This window comes from Aphelocoma coerulescens, chromosome 2 (genome assembly GCF_041296385.1).
Source record: "Aphelocoma coerulescens isolate FSJ_1873_10779 chromosome 2, UR_Acoe_1.0, whole genome shotgun sequence".
NCBI lineage: Eukaryota > Metazoa > Chordata > Aves > Passeriformes > Corvidae > Aphelocoma > Aphelocoma coerulescens.
Genome location: NC_091015.1, coordinates 102,848,138 through 102,865,139, shown reverse-complemented (window position 1 = coordinate 102,865,139; position 17,002 = coordinate 102,848,138). Strand labels below are relative to the sequence as shown.

Sequence of the window (17,002 nt, the reverse complement as noted above, 5' to 3'; positions counted from 1 at the left end):
ATACCTCCCACACTTATAAAATAAATTCCATGCTGCAACTACAAAACAGCATTGAAGTGGTTGCTGTATTCTAGTATCATATATACATATATACAAATGGCTACAAATACTCATGAGTACCAATTTTTTACGATATGCTATCGAGGACAGATGTAATTGGAAACAAGAGAATATCAAAGTAGATATTCAGCAGATGGAAACTGTATTTACTCAATTGAAATTTTCCTCATACATTTCTTCTTTGCTAATACCAAAAACACCACCTTAAACCATTCTTTGTGGTATAAGAAATCATAATACGACATTCCTGTTCTAAGGTAGAAGTACACTGGTGAGAATTTAGCATTACTGGGGAAAGATGCTATGTTACAGACTATATTCCTTGTCTGAATGTAGCTAGAAATTAAACCTTAGAAACTGTGTATTGCATGAAGTTAGTTCATAGGATTCTCCTCCCAAAGTTTTTAAAACCTAAGCAGGCTTAACATGAATCGAGAATGTTTGAAAACACCCAAAAATCTTCCTGTAATTCATATTTTATGTATTGCACTTGCTTCAGTCTATGTTGTGTGGTCTCTGCACAGCCCCTGAAGACCTATAAAGTCTTGTTAGCTGCTTGATTTCTGGTTAGTCTAACAGTAATTTTGTACGAGTCCATAATTAGAGATTTCAACCGAAGAGAGGTTATTTCTTAGAGTGCTAGGGGCCTATCTGGCTGTAAAATCTTCAGTATCATGTCAATTTACATTTTGCAGAGCTCACTTTCATAACCATATAATTGGAAATAGAAACAAAATTTTTCAAAAGTGTTGTCACATTTTTAAAATTTGAAAACATCAGTGCAAGACTGAATTTGAAAGTCTGCAAGATCTATATCTGCCTTTAATGCCAGCTCAAATCCTACCTGCTTGACACTGAAGACAATTTGGTTGAGGTGCCTTTGGTTGGTGAACAAAAAGGAAAACCTGAAGCCACTAGCAATTAAAAAATACCACCCTAAATTAAAAAAAAAGTCAAAACCTGACTTCTGATTTAGTAGATGCCACCAGGCTATTATGATTAAATTTTGCATATATGCAGGTAATCACTAAGTCTTTATGATCAGGGAAATTTTTAGGGGTAGGTGGATTATCTGATTTTTCCATCTGAGAAAAGTGCCAGAATAAAACCCCTGGAAGCACAATCTCATATCCAGTCTTTGGAAAACAGAATTCTCTCACTGTCCTGTTTATGCATCTGAAATTTAACTCATGAGATGAAAGAAGAGCTTCATCCATATTTAAACAACAGAGACACTGATGAATGAACAACAGCTAAAATGAGTACTTTCACAGAAAAAAAAGGGGCTTTTTTATAACATTAAAGAAAATAAATTACTAGTCTCTCTTTCTTTTTAATATTTCCCTAATATTTTAAACTGGAAGTTCTTTGTGGTAAGCTGCTCAGGTTGTTGTATAGGGGTTGGGCACAGAGCAAGAAATGTCTGCTTTGCTCTGACTGACATGTGGGGGTGACTTTTAAATACACCTTCTGCAAATGTGGTGTATTCTTCCTCTTTCTTCCTCACACTGTGCAGTTGGCTGTGTGGTGCCTCTATCAAAAACATGGAGGGCCCAGGACTACAAAGAAGGTCATTTGTAATGAGGAGACAAGGTGGAGTCTAAGCTGTGGGTTTCATACTGGCATTGCCAATAACTACAGCTTAGAGAAAGAAGGTCACAGTGCTGCAGGGCCCTGACTGTAAATGGTGCTTCTATTGCTTTAAAGACTACATAATTTCATTCCACTTAAGTCAGCAGACTGGGAATATGTGTAATGATCTTCTCTTCACCCTCCAGGGTCTGAGTAAGAATGGTTCCAAGACCAAGTTTTCTGGCTTCCATAAAGATTTCAAACGAAGAGTTTAAATCTGTGTGCAAGAATATTGAAGGTGTTATTAACGCTTGTTTGAGCTTTAGGAATGCCCTTTGACATCCTCCATTACTATTCCAAGCAAGTAGTATAGATATTTCAACTTAAATAACTGAAACCAATTCTTGCTTTTACAGGAAGTCTGAGGAGATAATTTTAACACTACCTTGACCAAATTAAGGGAAGTTAAGTGGTCCATTTAAAGAATGTCTCACCACAACATTACTGATCTTTTTTTTTGAGTGACAGCAATGTCTCTTCCTTTTTCTAATTTTTGCAAACTTGATGATTTTTCTTTACCCATCTCTATTTAAGAAAAAAAATCCTTACCTTACTTTTTAGCATTCTGGGACTTATTCTCCACAACATCTTTGATAGAAAATTTAAGGATTATGACTTTTTATTTCTCTTTTGTAAAATATCAATACTTTATGCTGAATCTAAGATATCCCTGGAGGACAAGGAAAAGGTTGCAGAAAGAAAGAGAACTCTGAACATTTCCTGGGCAGAGGCTGAATTTTGATCTACCTTATTCTACCTTTGGAAACGTTCATTTAAAAGAGTTGTCTTCCATCTTTGAAATTTGACAATGCATAAGAATCTGTTTTTAAATAAATATATTTTATTTTGGGGCTAAAACCAGTAGAAACAGTGTTCCACTATGGAACTATGGAGTCTGAAAGCCTTCTGGATCATTTAACGAAATACAAATTATTTTATGCAATTTGCAGGTCTTACTTGTTCACTAGAAGACAAATTTCACCTCCAAGTCCAAAAACCAGGAGTACCTCTATGCAGTCGCAAATAACAGGTACATAAACTCAAGCAATTAAACTGAGAATAAAATTTGAAGCATTATAATGATATTTATTCACTGTGTATCGTGCACCAGTAACTCCCATCTCCAGGGACACAAATAGTGGGATGCAGTAGCCAAGCAGGGGATGGATTAGAAAGGCCATTACCCAGTGTTGTACCCCTGGATTTATGCTACTTTCTGATTTGAACAAAGGTAAATATAGAGGTAATCAAGCCCTCTATTTTTAGCAGGCATTAAAAAATGCACAAAATAACAGGTTTCTAAGTCTAGTTAGAAGCAACACTTTTTTTTCCTTACAAAAAGTTTAGAGAAGTTCGTTATGCTTGATGTAAGCTTCAGCTTCTCAAACACAATATGACAAGATGCACAAGATGACTGTCCACTTTCTGAGTTAAGCTGTCATGTAAATAGGGACCAGAAGGTCCTGGTCAAGGGAAAGTTGACCATGAGTCAGCAGTGCCCTGGTGGCCAGGAGAGCCAAGTGTGTCCTGGGGGCATCAGGCACAGCATCACCAGCCAGGCAAGGGAGGGGATCGTCCCGCTCTGCTCTGCACTGGGGCAGCCTGACCTTGAACATTATGAGCAGTTTTGGGGGCCATGATATAAGGATGTAAAGTGGTTAAAGAGCATCCAAAGGAGAGCAATGAAGATGGTGAAGGGCCTTGAGAGGAAGCTGAATGAGGAGAGGCTGAGGTCACTTGGTCTGTTCAGCCTGGAGAAGAGGATATTGAGGGGACACTTCATTGTGGTCTTCAACATCTTCACGAGGAGAAACAGAGGGGAAGGTACCAGTCTTCACTCTCATGACTAGTGAGAGGATCCTGAAGCTGTGTCACGGAAGGTTTAGGCTACATATCAGGAAGAAGGTTTTTCACCCCCAGAAGGTGGTTGGACACTGGAACAGGCTCCCCAGGGGAGTGGTCACAGCACCAAAGCTGACAGAGTTCAAGGAGTGTTTGGACACTGCTCTCAGGCATTGGGTGTGACTCTTGGGGTGTCCAGTGTAAGGCCAGGACTTGGACTTGATGATCCTGATGGGTCCCTTTCAATTCAACATATTCTATAATTCTCAAAAACATTGTCTCTGATCTCAGTGGCTGTTAATTGCTCCTGAAACATAAAGATGACAAATAAAATCTGTGTCTCAATTAATGAAACAGATGAACATTCCAGCAAATAGCATGCCTGGGTAATGGGTTTATACATAATCTCTGGATTTTGTGCGGCATGCAACAGGGCAGTTAATAGCATAGATTGATTAAAAAAGGTTACCCCTTGCTTAAATTCCATGGTCCTCCCTTCAAAATGGGGAAGCAATGAGGAAGAATTAGAAAGAAAAAAAATTAACCGCCTTTAAAAAAAATCTCCAGAATTCTGAACCATTGATAACCAATACAGCTGATTATCTTGGTGACATCATCAAGTGAGAAAGGACCAAGAGAAAAGCTGGCCTGTGGCTTTCATGGTGAAATCTGCTGTAATATTTCAGAGCTTTCACTCTGTCAATACTTGCTTGTCATAGAAACCTCTGAAATAAAAAGACCAATTTTAAACTTAAAAAAAGCATATTCAACAAGGGTTTGTGTGTGTTTATACAAGATCTCTCTCATGATCTGTCTCATATTTTACTCAATATATGAGCATGTGTGCAAATAGAGTATACTATGCATTTATTATATACATTTGGGATTTTGAAAAGGATAGCTTGTCAAGGGCAGAAACTTTGCTCAGAAACATTTTAGACATCAGGGAAAATGGAAATGGAAACTGTAAACTGTTTAAAAGAAACTTCTTGTTGAAAAGAAATTTGCTTATTCTTTAGGACATCTAATTGAAGAAAGCAGTTTCATTGCTTAAAGACACAAAGTAGCCTAAGGAAAAATTAAAAGAAAGCAACAGTAAAAATGATAGGCATATTACTACATACACTGTGGCAAACAGAAAAAAAAGGAAATAATCAAAGACAGGAGGAAAACAGAATGCCTCAGTCAAGGACTAGCAGAGAAACAGAAAAAAAAGGAAATAATCAAAGACAGGAGGAAAACAGAATGCCTCAGTCAAGGACTAGCAGAGCAGTGAGAAAATTTAAAATATACAAAGAATTAAAAGAATTGTACAGTGACAATTCAGTCCTATTTGTAGAAAGGTATTACTTGGTATTTCTCTCCCTGAACTAAAGAGTGATTTGGGTTTTGGGTTGAGGCTTCTGGTGGAATGAAGTATAGAAATATCACAAGCCTCTGCTAATTCAGGGAGTTCAAGTTACCTAAAATAAGTAGCCGTGCAATTGCTATCTTTTGTTCCTGTTCTGTTAGATGAGGTAGGTCCCCATGTATTTTCCTTGCAAACCAGCCAATGACACCCTCAACTCCTGAAAAAAGCATAAGCATCACAAAGAATATTTCTTTTATTCAGTTTAGTGGTCTTACATAGTTAATTCATGGCCTGCCTGTTCATTAATAGCATAGTCATCTCAAATGCATATTAATAAGAGTTACTATCACAAGCCACCACATTTTATCTATTCATGAATATCAGTTTCAAATAATTTAGTTTAAGTAGAAATAGAATAACAGAAAGAATAAAATTCATTCCATAGTGGATTTTTTTTTTTTTTTGGAAAAGAGAATATCGTAAGTAGAAAGCAATTTAATCAATGAACAAATAAGTTTGAATTAAACCCAAAATATAAAAAAAACCACCAACATGAGGTTAATTGTCACAGTCCCTAAAAATATTCCAGACAATATGAGGGAGTAATTTAGGGAATGATTGCCAAGGGTTGTTCAAACACCAATAGGCAATAAATTTGAGAAAATTACATGGTAATGGGGTTCTTTGATTTGTATACTATGCCAAATAGTCCACCATTTTTCATCATTATGAATGAGAAAAATGGTGACAAAATTCTTAGTATCACTTCCATAATAGTAATGAAAGTTCAAGAATCTTGCTAACACATGGAAACAGTGACTTAATAAAAAAAAATTATTCTACCTAAATGGACAAAAAATAATTAATTGAAAAAAACATATGAATAAAATTTCTTAAATTAACATGGAAAAAAAAATGTATTTCATAGAAGTTTAAAATGTACAAAGCTGATTAATTCAGGAAATAATTCTGGACACAGTAAAAAGATGGGTAGAGTTTGTAACATTTGTAGTTGTTCTAAAGAGAAAAAGGTCGTGTTTTTAAAAAGTCTTTTCTATCTGTTTGCAAACATATTTATAATTTTTAGTGTTTGATTTACTACTACTTTGAGGAAATCCATTAAAACCTTTAAACATCTTTATGCTTTCTTTTGCTTGACATGAGCAATAGTTTTTTATTAAACCTAGTATTTCAGCTCCATATAAGTAAAGCTCTGTAGACAGGAGTAGCTGTAAATCACACTCGATAAACTCAGAATACTTAGAAAGGTTTTTTAAATTGGTTCTAATCAATTATACAACCAGAAAATTAGAGAAATATTTTCTGGGAATAGTATAAATTAGTTTATGCTTTTTCATTTCTTCTAATATACGGAGGTATTTATGTTGATGAAAGAGTCATTATTCACTTTAGATCATAAGACTTTTCTTCATAGTTTTGCCTGGGTTGTCTTCTGAGCAGCTGCAAAAGTGATTCTAGAGCATTACATTTTCAGAAGCTTGGGAGAACTATTGAAAATTATGCCATGAATTTTTTTTTTGTCACATGTAATACAATATGCTCTAAATGACCAGATACCAACTTTTCAAGAAGTTGTCGTATAGAGGGAACACTGTAATAACAAATTGTTGTGGCCTGAAACTTATTTTGATAAGGAACTATGGACAACACATTATAAATACATTTATCACACACTGCCACAAATGAAAAAGTAAATAATTTGTTATTGATGCCATGAAGATTTTTTGCCTTTTCTTTTATACCCCTGTTATACCTTTTTACAACTTCTGTATTCTTAGTGCTTTTTCCCTACATTCTTGGACTTGTTTGTCAAGCTAAGAGACAACATTTTAGAAACTTCATAGCTAGGGATCGGTGTGCCCCAGACCCCAAGGTCCTCTCCAGAACACATTCTGTAAACTAAGATAGAACCATTCAGGGGAAGGCTCCTTGGGGAGGGGGGCTCACTTGAGCCTCTCATTGGGGAATTTTTGATAGATATGCTAATTAGTAAGAACTATAATGTTATACCCGATCTTTTGGGGCATATTCGGCAGGGTGCATCTCGATGCATATGACCTGGACGTGTGCACCTAAGGATCCTTAAAATAAATACCAAGGTAAAATCCCTTTTCCCCTTCTAACTGTGTTTGACTCTTGATTTTAAGACCAGGAAAAGGCATCGCTATCCTTTGCTGGTTGGTAACAATGCTAAGCTGTGTTTTCTCAGAGATAAAAAGGTACTCTCCCGGTTAAATATTTATTTTATTTTTAGATGGAAGTGTAATATTTCCATGTTTCCCAGCTTACTTACATTGCATGGATTAGTTGAATATATTGTCTAATACTGTGATTATCCATAAAAAATTTTCAAACCTCTTAAAAGAGGACAATCAATATGTAGCTTGCTCTTTTTTAGTTTTTCTTATAGGTTCGCCTATTACTTCAGCAAACAAAACTCTGCTTTTCTGGGGGTCTTATTTTTACAGCAAATTTCTTCTTAGACATTCATTAATATGCAGGGTTTTTTTTTGTTTTTTTTTTGTTTGTTTGTTTGTTTGTTTTTGTTGTTGTTTTTTGGTTTTTTTTGTTTTGTTTTGTTTTTTAAATTGTTTTTCTTCTTCTTAGAAAACCTGGATCTTGAAGTACTGCAGGTACATCCCCCAGACTTTCCCTCCAGCCTCTCTCAATTTAGGCAATTTAATTTCTGGAAATATTAGTGGCTAACTGGAGTAATCTGTAGAGATTTCTTCCCAGTTTACTCTGTCACAATTCACTGTACAAAACTTCACAGGAACAGTCAGGTGGGAGGTGGGAGTAACCCTGTAGTCCTCTGCAAAATTTTCCACAGATTATCCTCTTCACTTATTCTGTTTTTCAATAAAGCAACCAGTAATGGGACAGTTGAGAGATCTCAGGATGTTCTGCCTCCTCTCAGATTCACACACTCATGTCCCAGTCAAGCAGTCATCTTCACTTTCACCTTGTTTCTTCCATGAAAAGCATTTCCACATTGCTAGGGATTTTTTCTCAGAGCATGATGTAGTCCAAGCTGTACATCAGGAAGAAAGTTACATCTGGCTGAAGAACATTTGACCTCTTCCACGTAAAAGCCCTGGTAAAGTAAGAAAAAAAAGGCCACACCAATATCTGACTCCTCTAGTTCTTGTCTGGGAGGAAGACCTCTTTGTTCACCCTCTTACTTACTGTTAGATGAATACAGCTGTAAATAAGAATTCAAAAATCTGAAATTAGTGTATTTACAATGACATATGGGTTCTGTTATTCTAAAGCGACTTTGCTCAAGTTTCACACAGACATATTAATAACTGTTATGCTTAATTTATTTTTATCAAGTTCTTCTGCAGATGCATTTATTAGTCTATTGATACCTTCTAGCAAGAAAATACAAGACTTCAATGGCTTTGCATATTCCAGTAGAAAGTGGTGAATATGACTAGGAGAATCCATAGGAGATACTTGCAGTTTGTAGAAATAGGTTAAATTCCTTCCACATGGATCATAAGAAAACGACCACAGTCTCATAACATCAGGTTTAAAGCCCAAAAGAGACTATTAAATCATCTAATATGACTTCTTATATATCACATCCCTTTAAACTTTTTTCAGTTACACCTATAATGAATCCAAACAGTCATGCTTAACAAAAATGTATCTACAAGAAAGACCTGAAGATATATGTTGGGTGGATCATTCCCTACTTGTGTTAGTGCAAGCCAGAAGGACACCTGGACTTTGAAGTGCAGGCAGCCAGCTGTGAGGGAAAGGGAAACCAGGAACACCACCAATGGCTGCCTCTGATTGGGATTTTGTTTTATTGCTCTCACCAAAGACATTCCAGTTCTACCATATCACTTTACACTTAATTAACCTCAATGTTAAACCTTTCTGCCAAAGTTCTCATTTAAATTATTTCTCAATTCAACTCACATCCAGTCATTCCTTTTTTTTTTTTTTTTTTTCTCTTCAATGTAAGGGTCTTCCAGATCTGTGAAGTTTTCCTGGTATTCCAAGATTAATTAGAAATTAATATAATTGGACTATGAGTGCAATAAGATAGTTTTTGAAAGTACCCAAAGAAACACATCTGTGTTCATGACATTTAGGTTGGATTATTTAAAATGTTTTTAGAATATTTCTCTATGTTAGGTGGAGATTGAGGGACTCTAGTCATACATACCTTTGTTACTGATTGGTGTAAAATTCTCATCCTCCATTCTTAAAAATACAGTCAATAAAACATAGAACACATGCTCAGTAAAGAGTGGTTGTAACTTGGAGGTGGGTAACTTTGGGATGGAAGTTAATATTACAATTAAATTGACAATAATATTACAATATTACAATTAAATATTACATTGTAATATTTATTGTTAATATTATTAATATATTATTAATATTATGTAATATTATTGTTAATATTACAATTAAATTAAATTACAATTGTTAATATTACAATTAGGTTATAATGAACCAGGCTCATCTGAGGGAAGTGATTTCTTCACAGTTGTTGGCTCAGCAGCAAGATATCTCCTATCTTCCTTGTTTGACGGGTGTTTGACGTGGTTTATCAGCTGTAAAGTCCCACCAAGTTCCTGTCTCTGCAAGGGTTTCAACAGGGCCTGGCCATGGTGCTTCCACTCTGCTTCATCCTCCTTAGCAGAATCTGCAACTTTAGAGTTACAGATTGTGTGTGTGGGGAATCATCCTAGAATATGTTCTGAGCACACCAACCACATTCCATCCAAGGAGTAGTAGCTGTATTTTACCCTTTAATTCCTGTAACGCTATAACTTTTGCTAGGATATGAGTACAACATCTCAGTTTCCTCTAATTTTACTCCCAGCCATCTCTCCACACCAAGTTTAGAATAATACAAGGTAATATAACCATACCAGAAGGCCATAATGACAGCTCAGCACCTTGGAAAAATAATACCTACACGCAGCTTCCTCTTGTTTCACCACTTCCAAGGGTTATTTTTCCTGCTTACTGGAGTGACAATGTCACAGCCAACCAATAAATAGGATGGGTTCAGAATCCAGTCCATAATTTAATAATGGAAATAATGCACTTTTTTTGAAAATTACATCTACCTATCAATTCTCATACAACTTTTTTTCTTTTTACTATCAAAAATAATGTGTTAAGACAATTTTGTGCAATGGTTTCTCGCTGTGTGATTATGCTGAACCAGGTAATTTGCAAATCTGTGGCAGGTTTTAGGCTTTAAGATGGTCTCAGTGTTTAAAGTTACTAATATTAAGCGTCTTGCTGAATGCATCAGTCCACATCGTTCATCAGAGCTATTCACCACATAGGATGATGACAAAAAGACAACAGAGTGAAAGCTATTAGGTCAGTAAGAGGAACCAAGTATGTGCTTATCCTTAAAAAGAGGAACAGCAGTAGCTAATGTGTTATGAGAACCGATAAAAGCATTGGTGATCAGAGCTGATCTCATGTGAGAAATTTGCACCGATGTCAGGATAGTCAGAGAAATAAGGGGACAAAGGTAATCTTTTTGCCCTCAACAAAGAAAAGACAGCATAACAAAGTGTTATTACAGTTATAACATCTTCCAGATTCTGCCTAAGATCAAAGTCCTTGTCCAGATGATGAAGGATCACATGAAGTTAAAGGGCAGATTCAGAGAGAAGAAAGGCGCGTATGACCTAATCACAACCATGTGTAACATCACTGATAAAAGGAGGACAGTGCAATCCTACATTGATCATGTGTTCAGCTTCTCAATAATTTTGACACCATCTGATTTGACCAGCTCTAGATTTCCAGATGTAGGAACTCTAGCCCATCTCGTTGAACTCATCACAAGTTTCTGTCAGCAGCCAGAGAGAAGAGTGTGAGCAACCCCACGCTGCAGCAACTGGTTTTCTATTAGCCAGAGGATGAAACAAAGATTCAGCATGTAGTCAGTAGTTCCAGGACAAGGGTAGGAAATATTTGGAAGAACAGAAATGCCTGAGCCTGATATTACTTCACACCTCTAAAACAACTTCAGATGCACCAGTGAAATGACAGACTTTGCTTCTACTACTTCTACAATATAACAAAGCTAAAGAAAGTAAAAAATATGCTAGTGGGGAAAGTAGCTTACCTCGAAGTCAAAGAAGTGAAATGGAATTTAATGGGCATGTTTGTTGGCTCATCAAAATAGGAGGCAGGCAAAAATCCCTGTTAATGATCTAGTTGTACACAGACTGAATGACTTTAATTATTAAGGACCAGAAACATTTTGCCAATTAATCTTCACTCATTCTTCCTATATAGAATACAATAGAATATTTTTATATTTTTATAAAAAATTAAGAATGTTTCGTTGTGTTGTGGACTCCATCATAAAAAATGTGAAAGATTTTGGCATCTTTAATTGCTTATACCTTTGACTTCTGAAAACCTAAGGGTTTGAGTTTTGTTTCCTAATCTGGCTATGTATGTTAATAATGGGAAGTTAACTGCTGTTGACAGGACAGCTGCAGCATTTGAAATATGAAATTGCTGTTGGGACTTCAAATAGAGTTTACAAAATTTCTGTCATAGTGTCAGAGGGAATAAATTGATTTGTCTTATTTTGTTCTCTCATTCATTTTTTAATTTAATAGAATATTTCATTCTAGTGGTTAAGGACTAATAGTAAAGAGGGATAATTAGTGCATTTAGCATGAGAGAGCATTCCGCAAAGACTTCTGGTATGATCTGTTTCTTCTTCCAGTCCTCTGTCCTTGGTGGAAATTCAATTTGATGTAAGGTGTCTTCAGTGGGCTCTTCCTACAGGATCTTATGCTCTAGAGTACTGTCCATTCTCTGAGGCAGGGCTGGGTGGAATTTTCTGTGGATATCACCAGGTGTTTCTCCACTGCTTTACACAACACAGTCTGTTCTTGGAAGGCGTGGCTCTTGCAGGTGTTGGCAAACAGTAGAAGACTTCCTTCCTTTAGGTAAACCATGACCTTTTTCACACAAGTTCATAGGGGTTGTAGAGGAAAGAACATTACCCATGTACAGCCTGAAATGCAGGATAGAGTTGTGAGTTCAAATTTACTCTCTTCTGGTCCTCTTGTCAGTCACATAGGAGTTTGAGGAGATGGTGCTACCACTTTGTGGCTGCGGAACTTTGCCAATGGTTCAGAGATTTTCTGGGAATAGGGAATATATGAAATACTTCACTTAGCTCTCCTACCTGAGGTGGAAAAATTTTGCTGCTCACCCATTTGTATTCTTGAAATATGGGAGCTGAAAAGGTAGGGGAGTGGGGTATAATTGAAAGTGCCTGAAGCCTCAGTTGAAAAAATTACAGTATCAATCACAGAATGCAGTATGTTTTTTTTTAATTTTGCTTTGATTGTTGTTGTTAACTGTACTGCATTTTATATTGGCTTTGATGATTTACAATTCTAAGAATTCAGTGTAAAAATGAGATTATCTATTATGAAATGTATCTAAAATCAGGAAATTAATTAATGAAGTATTTCAATGCATTTTAAATCAAAATGATTTGTGGGTATGAAGTAAATATGAATAAAATATGAAGTTTGAAAACTTCATTAAACAACTTTTTCTTTTTTTCTGTTCCCAAATCAAGAATAATTTTCCTCTGATTACCTTTGAGGACTCAGGGGATAACAGGAATGTCACTGGTGAAATTTGAAAATTCACAGGAGTTATATTAAAACATTACATTATTTAATTGACTAAACAATAAAAAGACAGTATTGTGGAGGAACTATAATTTCCCAAGAAAAAGACATCATATATTTTCCTGCTCTAGTGGCACAATTAACTACCAAAGCATGAATCCTATGAGGCAGACAAGAAATACTTTAAATTATATTCACCCTTCTCAGAAATTGTATCTTATACTAGTAAATTCTATTGATTCAGCGTTATCATAGACTCATAGAGTGATGGAGTGATGGAATGATTTGAGTTGGAAGGGAACTCTAAAGGTCATCTAGTCCAACACCCCTGTAGTGAGAAGGGACATCTTCCATGAGATCATATTGGTCAGAGCCCTGTCCAGCTTGACCTTGAATGTTTCCAGGGATGGAATATCTACCACTGCTTTGGGCAACCTGTTCCAGTGTTTCATTACTTTGATGTTAAAAAATGTCTTCCTTAAATTTAGTTTAATTATACCCTCTTTTAGTTTAAAACCATCATCCCTTGTCCTACAGCAACAGGCCTTTCTAAAAAGTTTATCCCCGTTTTTCTTATAAGCCCTCTTACAGGACCTGCTTTTGTCCTATAAGTCCTCATAGAACACAAACAGGTTTCTCCAGAGCCTTCTTTCCTTCAGGCTGAGCAACCCCAATTGTCTCAGCCTGTCTTCATAGGGGAGGTGTTTCAGTCCTCTGATCCTCTTTATGACCCTCTTCTGGACCTGCTCCAACAGGTCCAGGTCCTTCTTATGTTGGCATTCCCAGAACCAACCCAGTGGATGCCAAAGTACAAGGAGAGAATCACCCCTCTTGACCTACTGACCACACCTCTTTTGATGCAATCCAGGATGCAGTTTGTTCTCTGGGCTGAGAGCGCATTTTGCCAGCTCCTGTGCAGCCTCTCACCCACCAGCACCCTCAAATCCTTCTTGGCAGGGCTGCTCTTTATCTTTATTAATAGCAGGTGTTAACCCAACTCAGGTGGAGGACCTTGCACTTAGTCTTGTTGAACTTCATGAGGTTCCCATGACCGCCTAACATTTTAGCATTATTATGCTTTGTTCTCTTATTTTTTAAATTATCCACAAACCTTCATTTGGAAAACAGTTGCCTCAAAAGAAGATTCTTACCTGAGATAAACCATGTATATTGCCATTCACAATGGGTGAAATCAGAATCTTATTTCTCATAGTTTAACTAAATTACATTATATTTTCCTTTCTCTTGTGCATCTTGAACTCTCTGGGTTTTGAATGTCAGTAGGTGGGTGAAAAAATAAATTTTCTCAAATATTTTCCTAATTTGTAAAAACTCTGAGCTGAACTGTTAAATTGATGGCCTGGTATTTTTCTTCAGCATCTTGTTTTCCTGTGCTAGTTAGATGAGATGAGGAATTTAAATAGCCATAATGACAATATATATATTCATTATTTTTTTCTTTTGCACCATTAGATCCTCCAGACAACATCCATTTTTATTAAGTCTAAATTAAGTCAAAAATGTTATTTTAAGTCACATAGAACACCTGTCCAATCCCCCAAACTCTTAAAAACGCCAAATTTCATTAAGTTTTAGTTTCATTTGTAGATCCAAAAGTTTCATAGTGCAGAAGATTACTTAAAATACGTAAAAAAACTCAGCAAAATTGTTCTTTAGGTCAACAGAAAAATGTAGACACTCACTTCTATATTGTTACTTGGTCTTATTCTGTATATTGTTAAAAATAAGGACATTTTCTCTTTAAGAGGATATGGATGAAATCCATCTGCCCTTACTTGGGCAACTGAAAATTAGTTGCCTATGTCTGAATTAATCACTTGAATCTCTTTTCATTGGCAATAGAGAGAAATAAGTAATTATAAAGTGAGGGTTTTTAAATAAATTCAGATGAACTGACCTCTGATAAAAAACTAACAAAAACAGAAGAAAAAAAATTAAGTATAAAAATTGAGATATTCTTTCTATTTTATGTATTATTTTACTCTTTTGGCATGCATTTCCTGTTTATAGCTCAGCTGTCCGTATTTTCCCACTGGACATCTTACTTCAGAATGAAGACTGTGCTTATCTCCTTAGACATAAATTGCAAAAATTTTTAGTTCAAGTTATTACTTCAAATAAGAATTATGTTTCCAATCACATCTCTGCCTTCAGACTCTCTGTCTCATTAAATTGGGCTCTAAAAATCATAAAAAACAACTTCACTGAAAGTACAACCAGGTAGGGTTGCTTAGATGTGTCTGGGGTTGGTTGGATGAATGATACATCTTATGCCATACATTCAATTCAAACCCCTTACTCTTTGACTATCAAGTAAAAATGAGTGGCTACGACAAACACAGAAGTTCTGAGCATGAAACTCTCTTAGGTCAGACTTAGGAGTAGCACGAGGAGGAAACCAAACCAAGAAATTACAAGTATATACTCCCCACTAATAATATAGCTGTCAGTTCTCAACACCTAATTAGTGGTGTGAGATCCAATAAATTTTTTCAACAATACTTTCTCTAGTCCCTGCAAGGTAAAAACTATCACTTTATAAGAGCATGTTATTGTCAAAAACTTAAGCTGTTCACATACTTCAAAAGATATTTTTTGTTGACTTGCCTCAAAATACTGACAGCAACAGCTTTCCAGGACTAACAAAGCATAGTATTAGGCTCAGCTGTTTCATCAGAAAATCATAAAGATTGTTGTTCTGAAAAAGTAACTCACTCCAGGTTTACAAGAGTTTTTGGAGCAGCCACCTCTCACATAATGCTGTGAAAAACTGACTTGAGACATGCAGCAAAACTGAATGGCCAGAACACAGCTGAAGGGAAAAATGGTCATTTTTATCACACTTGTTGCCTTCAAGAAATCTTGAATCTCAGCAATAGAGCAGCATTGTTCTATTCTTGTTTTATACTTGCTTTGATTAATGGATGCCATCCTTTCAGCTTTTGAACAAATCTTACCATATTTGTCACATGACCAATCATAAGTTTAATGCTAAACATAAGTCTTTTTACATTTAACCAGTTGGGTTGATCTTCTTTTCCACTAGTAATGTGAAATAAAAAAATAAAAGAAAGGAATATTCGTGAACATAGGTTGAATTTTGTGCTCAAATCAATGTTTAAAATTCATTCATAAAATTTATATTTTGAGGCCTGATAATATTTCTTATTTTCTATGCTCAACCTGCAAATACATTTTTATACTCATGTAAAATTATTATCCTTGTAATTCAGATTCCATTGTTAAAAGTGTGAATCAATCTGATCATTGTTTTGATGTCAACTAATCCATGTTTATTACAGTGAAAGATTCAAAAATAACAGCAACTATATACTATTCTATAGTATTTCCAACTTGGATTAGATTAACTATATATTCTCTAATTAACACTTCAAGATTGTGTTTATTTTACTGTTTTGAAACTTAAAGTTTATTTCAAATTTTCAATGTGATAAATGAATACCAAGGACTTTAAGTGCAAACTGTATTAGCCACACATATAGCTCATCAGATTAAAAATTAAACATTATACACTGCTGAAACTGTCAACACAGATGCAGTGCCTTTGAATTCTACAGTAATTCCTCTTGATGTCATCAGTGCTGCAAGAAGGTGACTTTCTTACAAACAAAAACTAAATCATAACAAAACAGAATTAGCTGTTTATAAACTCATATATATTTGTCTCTAGGCAGAATGACATTGCAAAGCATTACACATAATATTAATAAAAATGACAGTATTATATGTAACAATGGTAGAAAACTTTAGCAATACTGAGTCTAGTTAACTCACAGAGAGTTTAGATGGCAACTTTATTCTTCCTTTATAATCTTGCTCCCTCTCAATGACAATTTAACTCACTGAGCCTCTGAGTATTTTCTTCACAATTCAAGTAGTCACAACCTAAATGTGCAGTGCCAGCAGAAGCAAATGCAGAGAGCATTTTCTCAAAGTAGAAATATTTTATACAGTGTCAGAGTCCCCACATAAAAATATTTTAAGTGTTTACAGTTATGATTATAAATTACCCTGAATTCTTTTCCATATCTTTCTTTGAAACAAGGTTTGAAGTTGCATCTCAGCAGCTTGCCAAATTTCTGGACTGTCAAAGGTTTTTCATCTTAACTGCGTGGACATCAGCCTCACTGACCTTTGAAGGGCTAAATATCATGCAAAAGAAAAGCCCTTTGCATAAATATCTTTTGTTCTTTCTCTTATCTGTTGTTTTCGCATAGAATTTATCTGGCTGCCAAACTGCTTTCCCTGATTCAAAAGGGTGAGAAAGTGGGACACGATTAGGAAATACAGGAATTAGTAGAAGAAAGGAGGGCAAGGTTAAAAAAGGACTGTAGAAAAGAAAGGAGTAAGGGACAGAAAAAGAAAATAATACAATGAAACTAAGATTCAGTAAACC

The 17,002-nt window shown here is 35.5% G+C and overlaps 1 long non-coding RNA gene across 1 annotated transcript; it reads right to left on the bottom strand.

Moving 5' to 3' along the window:
• Nucleotides 1–9,366: 9,366 nt before the first annotated feature.
• On the bottom strand, nt 9,367–13,501 carry LOC138105834 (uncharacterized). The gene is made up of 3 exons (XR_011148720.1): nt 13,414–13,501; nt 12,108–12,160; nt 9,367–11,933 (listed from the first exon to the last, which is right to left on the bottom strand). It is a non-coding gene; the product is annotated as an uncharacterized lncRNA (long non-coding RNA).
• Between the last annotated feature and the right edge of the window lie 3,501 nt (nt 13,502–17,002).